We start from the raw sequence: 11,063 nt of genomic DNA, 5'->3' as shown, positions 1-11,063 counted from the left end.
TCACCTTCCGCGCTCCACCCAACAAAAATGTTGGAAAAAGTGATGCATTTTTGGTAGTCCATTTCAAACATGTGGACAAGGGCAGTCTTTGACTGTATTTTACTTACTTTCTGGCTGGCATACACTGCAGTCTTTTCCAAAATCAAAAAATACAGAAAATATTATATTTTTTTAGAAGCTAAGGGAAAAAATATTTTCTCTGAACCCCACCCCCCCCATTTTTTTTTTCTAAGTTTAAATGAACAGCATTCTGTAAAAGTATGTCTTCTGCTCAGGAAGTCAAATCTAGACATGAAGAAAACACTACCCCAATCAATTGAAAGAAAAATGCCTTTCAGTGATGTTTCCACGCCGGAAAAATAAAACAGGGTGATTCTGTGATGTGCTTTAGCAGTCAGAGATCCCTTTTTGTCTGTTTCTCTCTGATTTCTCAGAACTCAGGGAGGGAGGGCTCATCCTCAGGGGCTGCAGGGCCAAGCAGATATCTTTTCTGGTAGGGGAAGAGAAACCAGAGGCCAATTTTGCCCATTTTTTTGAACTCGAGGTCTGGGGAGCCCAGGAACCTTACATTTGTGTTTCCATACTTAATTCTAGATCTGGGTTTGTGGTTTGGGGGGTTTTTTTAACATTTTTTTAACATTTTACTTTTTACTATTCTCTTTCTTTAAGTTGAAAGCATGACATTGTGTTGATTTCAGCTGTCCCTTATTCACCCAACTGGATGAGCAGCAAAACCCCTCAGGTCCCAGAAGTTCTCACTAGATAAGCACAAGTCATGGAATCACGGAATGGTTTGGGTTGGAAAGGACCAAAAATCTCATTTTCTTCCACTCCCCTGCCCTGGCAGGGACACCTCCCACTGTCCCAGGCTGCTCCAAGCCCCAGTGTCCAACCTGGCCTTGGACACTGCCAGGGATCCAGGGGCAGCCACAGCTTCTCTGTTTCTTCAAAACAAGGTCACTTTGGACCCCAGCACCATGACACCCTCCAAAGCAACCTGGAAATTGCTTTATTTTACTTTCAGAAGGGGAATTTGGGAAGAAAACTCTGATAATGGTGACGGCCAGGTGACACCACCAGAGGTAAATGACTTGTGCCACCTCCCAGATGACTTTGCAGCCCTGTGCTTGCTGCTGCCACCTTCACCCAATCCTTCACGGGAAGGATTTGAATTACTGATTTTTGGAACCTATCATGAACATAATTTATCAAACATAAATTTGCTGAGACACAGGATCTTGTCAGATTCTGACTGCCCACTGAACAGAGCTGTGATTTATTCCTGTGACTTTCCTGAAGGACAGCAGAGCCCCAATTCCTACTCTCATCTCTCCTACCACACCTGCCCAACATTTTTCCCTCACAGGGAGAGGGAAAAACACATTGACTGAGGCTAATGAGCAAAAGAATGAATGAAAACTGAGTCAGGATGTGCCATTTAATTCCCACACTTCATTTATTGGCTTAATTTATTTTTGAACTTACACGGCTAAAACTCTATGCCAGTTCAGGCTTGTAATGAGTTTAGATCAGTATTTAAGAACTCACTTTGGACACATTTGAAACTCATGTTAAGTTTATATTGAATTAGTGACCAACTTGCAACATAAAAAGTAATTATAATGAAAACTTGGCTGTGCAAGCCTTCACAAAAGAGGCTGTTCATTCTTCCCTGACTTATCCATGAAAACAAATATTATGCCAAAAAAATTCTGAAGCATTGTTTCAATCAGGTTGAAACCAATGAGTTTGATGGAGTTTGTCATTTGTGGAAATCCTCCATCAGTCTCCATTAATTTCCCAGATTTTAAATAAAGACCAGATGACTTCTCAACAAACAGCACTTAACAAATAATTGGGACAGAACTGAAAGCCACTGGGTGAAATTCACAGTTTTGCCGAGTCCAAATTCCACATGAAACGTAATGGAAATTGCCCATTCTGAACTGGAGAGAGCCCTGTGGCCATAATGACACTTATGAAGGCCCTAGATATTTCTCAGTTGGCATTTTTTTCTGACCACCTCTGGGGTTCTCTGTCAGGTATTCACAAGGACTAAGGGAAAAATACAGTGGAAATCTGCCAGGACTGGGACAAAAGAAAGGGCCTTGATGACAAGGAAGGTCTGCAGGGAACATTGGCCTCATTAGAACAGACAGTTTAACTGCTTTACTGCCCTAAAAGTTCCAAAATACAACCTCAAGTCACTCAATCTGGATCCAAGCTGCCATACCTAGAACGAGCAATTGGAGAATATTTATTTCTTTGCAACAACATTTTTTTTCTCCTACCTGCTTCATGTGTCCTGCAGCACAGAGAAAACCTGAGCTGGCACAGTCTGGAAGGAAAAACAAAAGAGAGCAGGTAGGGATGGGGGTGAAGGTTAATGAATCAGCTCTTTTTATTAAAAAAAAAAAAAGCGTGGTGAGAGGGGAGCTATTGTCATTTCCAGGAACAATGGAACTTTTCAAACTCCAGATTTCTCACTCCCCTCCCTCCCATTTTGGGAATTTGGCACACGGGGGAGAAGGGCTGCCCATACCTTTTCCAGCCAGTCAAGAAGGGCTCACTACATGTTTACTCCAAACCCATGTGCTGGATGGTGTCTCCGGATTTGTTGTGCTGCCTCCTGCCTGCTCTCCTCTGTGCTCTGCTATCTCTGCTGGGCTGCAGATGATTTCCCTTCCTCCAGACAGCTCCAGGGCTTGAGCAACCTCCAGCCCTGTGCCAGGGAAAAGAGGGAGGAGGAGAGGGGCAGCCTTTTTCCACAGCTCCTTTCACAAGGGCAATCTGCCACGGGCTGGTTTTTTGTCTGATTTCACCATTTTACCTGGAATCAGAATCAAATGCAGACAGATATTTCCACGTGGCTACTGAGGGGTGGATTTTCCTCCACAATGGGCATATTTTTGTGAAGAAACATCCTTGTGAAGCAGCACAACCCCACACCAAGCAGGCTGGTCCTGCAGAGAGACAGGGAGGGCTCTCTGGCTCTAATGAAGCACGCTGCTAATTAAGCAGAGCCCAAAATGAGCTGTGTCCCTGGCTCTGAGGACCCACCACCCCACTCTCACCCAGATGCCTGGCAGGGAGCAGCCAGGCTTTGGCACTGCTGCTGACATGCACCAGGCTGCCTGGCTGCTCCTTTTTCCAGGCAGAGCGAGGAAAACAAACCCAAAATTTAAACTAAACAGTGTGGGATAACTTGTGAGCAGCGTGCAGAATGACAGCATCCTTACAGGCAGATTCAGCTCAGCAAAGCAGGGCTCCCTTGCCCTGAGACATCCATCCCACAAACCTCAGTTGCCTTCTGGATGAACAGAGCTGCTCCCTGGTCTCTGTTCTTGGTTGGTTTTGGGATTTCAGGTATTGCACCTCCTGCCTCCCACCTTTAAAAAGGTAAAAATACAAGCACGTGCTGCCTGTTAGCTTGGGTTGACCTCAAAAATCCAGTACCAAAACTTGTGTTAGTTTGGGTTTCCATCAAGAAACCAGGACCAAAACCTGTTAGTTCAGGTTTACTGCAAAAAAACCAAAACAGTATCAAAACCTCTTTGTTTGGGTTTACATCAAAAAACCAGCACCAAAACCTGTGTTAGTTTGGATTTGCCCCAAGAAACAGCACCAAAACTTGTGGTAGTTTGGGTTTACATCAAAAAAACAGCAACAAAAGCTGTTAGTTTGGGTTTTCATCAAAAAAACAGCACCAAAACCTGTGTTAATTTGGTTTCACTTCAAGAAACCAGTATCAAAAGCTGTTCATTTGGGTTTACATCAAAACAACAGCACCAAAACTTGTGTAAGTGTGGATTTACCCTCAAAAACAGCACCAAAACTTGTGTTACTTTGGGTTTACATCAAAAAAACACCAACAAAACCTGTTGGTTTTGGTTTACCCCAAGGAACCAGCACCAAAATTTGTTTTAGTTTGGGTTTATCCCAAGAAACCAGGACCAAAACTTGTGTTATTTTGGGTTTGCCTCAACAAAAAGCACCAAAACTTGTGTTCATTTGTTTCTACCTCAAGAAACCAGAACCAAAGCCTGTGTTAGTTTGGGTTTGCCCCAAAAAAACAACACCAAAACCTGTGATAGGTTGGATTTACCCCAAAAAGCAGCACCAAAACCTGTTAGTTTGGGTTTACCTTACACAGATCAGCGAGATTCCTCTAAATATTTTTATTTAGACACCAGATGTGACCTGTCAGACACCTGACACAGAGTGTGAGGACCCCAGAGCACAACCAACACAAACCATGTCACTGTGTGGGATTGTCACACTCGCCAAGGTCTCAGCTGAGCCCCAAATGATTCATTGCTCTGCCTGTGTGACTCAGTTTTCCTTGGCACCTCTGCCTGGCTCAATAATGCTTTGGCTCAGTGGATTATTTAATGAAAAAGAACAGTGGCAAGTCACCTCACAGGCTGAGATTGGGGCAGAGAAAATGAGGAGGAAAGCCAAGGAGTGCAGCAGTTTTCTCATCTTTTGGTTGTGATTCTGGAGGAAGAGCTGCAGAGATGCCACCCACAAAAATGTGGGAAAGCTCAGGGTGGGGAATCTGTCCAAGGAAGATAGCAAAGGCCACCCATTGGTGGAAAAAAAAACTTGGAAAAACAGCAAATTCCCATTACTCATACCATCAAATCAGGTGGCTGCTGGAATCTTATCTTGTATCAGCAGAAACAAACAGAGCTTTGCAGAACAAAATAAAGAAATTGAAGTATTTCTGATCAGCTCAGCACCAAGGGTTTGGGAGATAAAGCAACCACCATCGTGGCAAGGGTGGGATCAGTTTTTAGGTATTACTGCTTTATGCTGTGTTAGCAGCACTGCTGACAGAGCCCAAAAAAAATCTATAAATTTACTTCAGAAAAACAAATTCAAGGCCTTCGGGGGTAGAATGTGGCATTTGTTTTGAACAAATTCAAATTTCCAATTTGTTTTGAAAAAAACAAAAAAATTTGTTTTGAACAAATCAAATAAGGTCAGTCACACCTTGAGGTTTCACCTGTTTTTTTTTCATATTAGAAATGAAACAAGCAGGTGAAGAAAGCTCATACCAGAAAGGACATGTCCAGCTGGGCCAGGCAGTGATGTGCAGCACAGGGGACAAGGGACACCAGGCTCCTGATGGACCAAAACAAGATGGTTTTTGCCCAAGTCCTTCAGACTCTTTAGGAGTCACAACTCAGAGTTTCCAGCAAGGTTGGTGTGTTAATTACAAATATCCCCAAGATTCAATGGCGTTTGGCCAAGGACTTTCTGAAAGCCACACAGTCCTGGGTTTGTTTGGTATTTTATGGATTTTAAAGGATTCTAGGTCCTGCCAGACACCTCACCTCACCCATGGGGAGGACACAGAAAGGCAACACAAAGAGCCCCAGCAGCACACAGATTTCACTGAGAGAATATTTTCCCTGCCTTGACTGAAACACTGCATTCAAAACTCAGGGAAAAGACCTCTTCAGGAAGCTGAGGGATGTCTCAAACACACCACATCCTCCAGCTCTGTGTCCATTTCCCCCTGCCAAAACCACCAGGCTGCCAAAAATTCCCAAGTTAGCTCACAGCATCGAGCTCCAACCTGCACACAGATAGTGGAAGGAATAATAAAGACCAATGTGCAACAAAAACACAGCAAACACCCCTAAAAACACATCATACTTCCTGCTGACAAATTTCAAACACCCTCAGTTTCTCCCAAGCTTTGAACATTCTGGAGAAACCTGTCAGGAAGATGACAAGAAATAGATTTCATTGGAAGGCACTGGATGAGAGCTTCACTTTGGATTGATTTTTCTGTGATTGCCTCTCACTCCATCAGCAAATCTCTCTGCCCCTTGCCATGAGGTCTCTCTGGATGCAGGAAAGGGATGAGTGCAGGCTGGATTCTGTGTTGAGGCATTTTATTGACCACAAAACGCTGTGTCACCTCACCCAGCTCATTTCTGTGCCTTTCCTGTGTGTCACACCAAGTGGATATAAATTTTCCTGGCTTCACATGGCTGTTATCACATCTGTAATAATCCACAGACACTCTGTGTGTGGGGATGGGACAGGAGGGTGACAAAAAACATCCACTAGGAAACTTGGACACTGAATTTTTTATTTTTTTTCCCACTTGAGTGTGAAGGAGAGACTTCAGGAGGGCCCTTTGGATCTCAGATTTCAGAGGGAGGACCAGGGGCCATTTGGAGACCAGCAGGAACTCATAAATCAGACAGGAGAGGACTTTGGGCCCTCAGAGGGGAGAAAAGAGAGATCACTAACCCCTTCATCTTAAATGTTGACTTAGCCTCACTGACTGGACACCTCAAGATAAACTGCCAGGCATCTTTTGAAGACACAGTCCTGCTGCTCACCGTTTCTTGCCAAGAAATCCCAAGTTTTGTCTGCATCTCAGCTGGAGTTCACAGCCCAGGAGTCAGGGAAACGTCTCCTCCAAATCCCTGTCTCATAATTTAGCACTTTGAGCAGCTCTTTGTGGTGCCCTTTGCTGCTGAGCCTCTGCAGCCACAGCTCCTCTGCCACACTGCCTCACCATGTCCAGGATTGGCTTCCACAAAACTCTCCACCCTGTGACCCACCAGGGCATTCCAAGCTGTGCTTCACTGCCTGCTGGGGCTGGGAGAAGCTTTGCCCACTGCAGGACACCAAGATCTGCTCTCTGGGGTCTGAGGAAACACTGCTGACCCCCAGGGATACCTGGATTTCTCCAGGCTTGACCCTGAGAGGTCTTGGAAAAGGTCTGGCAGGCTGTGGTGTGCCCAGATCTGTCCTAACTGATGCTGAGAGATGCTGTTTCCAGCAGAGAACAAATTTCACTGAGGCTTAGGGCTCTGCTCAGGGACAGAATTTCCCCCTCATCACCACCATCCCCCAGTTTTTTGTGAGAAATACCCAGTGCTCCTCATTGCTCTGGTTTTCTTTCACATGTATTTTAACAGTAATGCTCATTCTGAGTGATCATAAATTCACTTTTTTGCTATTTGAGCCCTGCTGAAGTTTGCCTGTTTCACCCACCAGCCTCATGGCTGAGGGAGAAACTGAGCTCATATTAACCAAATTACAGAAGAAAACACAAACAACCAACAACAGACACACATAGAAAAAAAAAAAAAAAAAAAAAAAGGCAAGAATCTAATGAAAATAGCTTCCAGGCATTTCACAGTAAACAAAGTTTAGATAAACAAATTTAGCTCTGGAGGAGATTTTAGCTAGCAGAAGTAACCTTTGTCTCCAGGAGAGTGATGTGTTTGGCACATCCAGATGTTGGGTTTGATCCCCAGCTCGTGTTCAGTCAGTGAGGAGTGGAAGCAAAGCTGACTTGAGCTGCACTGAGGACACTCCTCTTGCAGGAAATGTGCAAATAGCTGCAAATTCCCCACTCTCTGTGGACTTGACAAGCTTTGTTTGGAGATCAGGAGGATGCTGCACTGTGGAAATGCAGCTCAGATTCACAACTGTACTCCTATTTCAAATTAAAAACCCCAATTATAATAGCAGCCCCATTATCAAGGGGAGAACACTGATCCACCTTCCACAGAAATGCTTTTTTCCACACAAGTGCTGCTTTTGGGGTTTTTTTTTTTTTTTTTTGGAGATGTTTTTAGGAGAAATAAGAACCCATGTGAAAGTTGCAGAGCTCTGTGTCACTGACAGAAGAAACTGCACAGATGCCATTGCTGATAATTTTTGCTCCAAGCTGCCTGCATGACATTTTATTTGGGTAAAATATTGCACTGTTTCTAAAATTAGGGTTTGTCTCTGACTTGGTCAGTTTGGTGCCATATAACAAAAGAAAAGGCAATATTGAGGTTTTAATAAGCTTTGGGGCAAAGGTGGGGGTGAATGTGCAAAAAAAGAGAACAGGAAAATAAAAATAAATCTTCTAAAAAATATCATCATGTATAATTAAAAGTGAAGAAAAATAATTGAAATAAAACCTTGGAGAAGAGGAAGGAGAGAAATTAAAAGATGGGGAGTGAATGTGCAAAAAAGATATTAAGAGAACAGGAAAGTAAAAATAAATATTCTTTAAAAACTATCATAATGTACAATTAAAAGTAAAGACAAATAATTGAAATAAAAATGTGGAGAAGATGAGGAAGAGAATCAGGCAGTTCACCAAACCAAGAGCATTCAACTGGAGTTTTTTTGTAAATTCCAGATAAAAGGGAAAAGTCTTTACATAAATAAATAAATATGGAGATCATTGTATTTCTTCAGCCTGAGAAGGAAAAACCAAGCTGTTTTCATCACTGAGAGTCAGATTTGCAGAGTGGTGGAGTTTCAGACTGATCCTCAGGAGGAGCAATGAGATCTAAACCCAATATTTGGGTGAGAAATAACTGGAAAATCCTGCAGAAATTCGTGAGCAGCCAAATGGGTTGTTTGCCCCAAGGACATTGTCCAAAAATTGTTGTTTATGAGTTGTTTCCTTGCTGTATGTCTACCTGAATCAAACCAAATCAAAATTTCACTGAATTAACTAAAATTATTGAATTTGTGACTCAACTAAAATGATGTTCAGGTCACTCACAACACCCCAAATCTTGGCTGACCATGGAAAAAGGCACTTGTTGGGACACAGCTCTACAAAATCAGAATTTCCAGCAAAGATCACTTAGTTATAAACCAAACAGAAATGTTTTTCTGTTTCCATTGATCCACCCTGGGCTCAGCACTGCCCTTTCTCCCTGACAGCTTCATTTCACTCCAGGCTGGGCTCATCACCCCCCAGCCATGCATTATTTATTGGACTGAAAGGCTGACATTACTCGGCAGATAAACACATCTGCAGGGCACTCAGGCACAAGGCATTACTGCCTGGACCTTCCACAGGACATCATAACTCAGGGATGACCTTTGGAATGCCTGGGCAGAGTCCTGGAGGGAGGGAAACAGAGCCCAGCTCCTCTCAGGGATGCTCAAAGGAGAGGAAACAATGGGCAAAAACTCATCTCAGCACAAGAAAACACTATTTAATTCATTTTTCTGGCTCTTTGTGGGTTTTTTTGTGGTCAAACACTGGGGAAAGATGTACAGAGAAGTTATAAAATCTCCATAAATTGAAATAATCAGAATTCCTGGTCATCCTGCTCTGCCTGACCCATCTTTGAGCAGGGAGGTTTGCAGAGGTGACTCCAGAGTGCCTTTAATCCTCAGCTGTTCTGATATTCCAAGGAAATGGAGGTACAGCAGAGTCTCATTTTCATCAGACATTGCAGAAATCTCACACAAAGTTTCAATACAAACTCCTCTGTTTTGCTTTTCATCCCTCAGTGTTTCTCATTGACTAATTAAACTCCACTATCTGCAAGGAAACACCTCCTTCTCCCCCCAGCAACCAGCTAATTGCAAAAACTCATGATAATTTAAGGTTTCACCTATTCCAGCCACCATTTTCCACATAATTGGTGACAATTTGATGTCACCTGGGAGGTGGATGTGAAGCCAGCCTTGGTGGAAAATCACATTCTGCCACCATGGGACATCCAAGCTTCCCCAGGTGCCACACACTTCTGCCCAGAATTTCCCTTCCAGAGGAATATTCAGTTTTATCTTGCTAATGAAAGCCACAGAAAGACCAAAAGCTCCCAGTGGTGATTGCAGAGACAACAGAAAACATGTTTTCTTTATTCTTCATCTCACTCCAGCACTAGCTGTTGGCCATTCCTTCTCTCAGGGACCAATCCAGAATACCTGCAGGGTTTTTTCTGCTTTCTGGGCTCATTTCACCATTTCCAAAAATACAGTAAAGTTGCATTTTCCACCTGCTGATCCACAGACCTGGGCTGGGGGGAGTGGCAGGGAAAGATGCACAGGGGATATTGCAGAGTTTTGGGGGAAAAAATGAAGAATCTTCTGCTCCCTGGAGGAAACCACAAAGATTTCAGAAGCCTGAAAATGGAGAGGATATTTTTCCTTACACTTTCAATTTAGCACACTTTTACCAGCAAATATACATTTTGTTTTATCAGATTCTTCCACACCACAAATATATCTCAAGTAAAAAGTATACAAAATTAAAGCTGGAGGTTCTGTGTTCCAGGCATCAATCAATCATTCAAAATTATTAATTTTAAATTATCATTTACAGGTTGCTTTTACAGTGATAAAAGCAACCAGACTGCAAATGAAACTGTGGTGGGCAGTGGGAAACCACAAAAAAGTGGTGATTTTAACAGAAATAAGAGACACTTTTGACAGACAAAAAAACCACACAGAGAGTCCCCAGAGAGTCCAAGACAAAGTACTGAAAGGATTGTAAAAATTATTTCTGGGATTTTGCATAATTTTGGGGAAAATTGGAGGCTCATACTTTAAAGCTGAGACTTTCACCAATAAAACTACAGAACTTTGCAACCAGGAAAAAGAAAACCTATCAAAAGTGATGTGCAAAGCCAAAATTTCACTGCTCCAGTCACTACCTAAGGCTGAGAACTGAGTGAAAATATGAACTGTCCAAAATTAGTCAGACACCACTCTGTGTGCAGAGGATATGTGTGATTTATCTGAAGGATTCAGGGCTTATTTGGTTTCATCTGAATTTCCCACATTGTCGTTGCAATTGCAGCAAGTGGTGGAATTTCCATATCAGCTTCCACCAAAAATCTCTGATACCTGAAAACACAATTTTGTGTAATATTCATGTTGAAATGGCAGTCTGTGCTCTTCAAGTGACACCAAGCAATCCTTAATTAGAACAGAGTCCTGCTGAAGTCTGGAGGTCTGGAGACAGAGGAATATATCAGGAATTTATCAGGAATATAAGATTATTTTCTCCCCTGGACACCTCCAGAATGGATCACTTTTATTTATTATAGCAGACAATGCTCACAGCTCTGCTGGTCTATCACGAGTTAACCCATAGCTGCAGCTGAAAGAACTGAAAATAAAGTAAAATAGGAAAAAAAAAACCCCAAAAATCCTGTTTTGCAGGCTGTTTCCCTGTGCAATAACCCTCCTGTGTGTGACATCTAGCGTTGGCTTGCCCGAAGGACAGCGCTGAGAGAGGCTCTGCTGGGCAGCTCTGCAGGAAAAAGGAGCCACAAGGGGAC

Source organism: Lichenostomus cassidix, chromosome Z (assembly GCF_008360975.1).
Source record: "Lichenostomus cassidix isolate B80296 chromosome Z, HeHo_3.0, whole genome shotgun sequence".
In the NCBI taxonomy this organism is placed as follows: Eukaryota; Metazoa; Chordata; class Aves; order Passeriformes; family Meliphagidae; genus Lichenostomus; species Lichenostomus cassidix.
The sequence above is the reverse complement of the archived record's forward strand: the minus strand, read 5'-3'. Positions refer to the sequence as shown.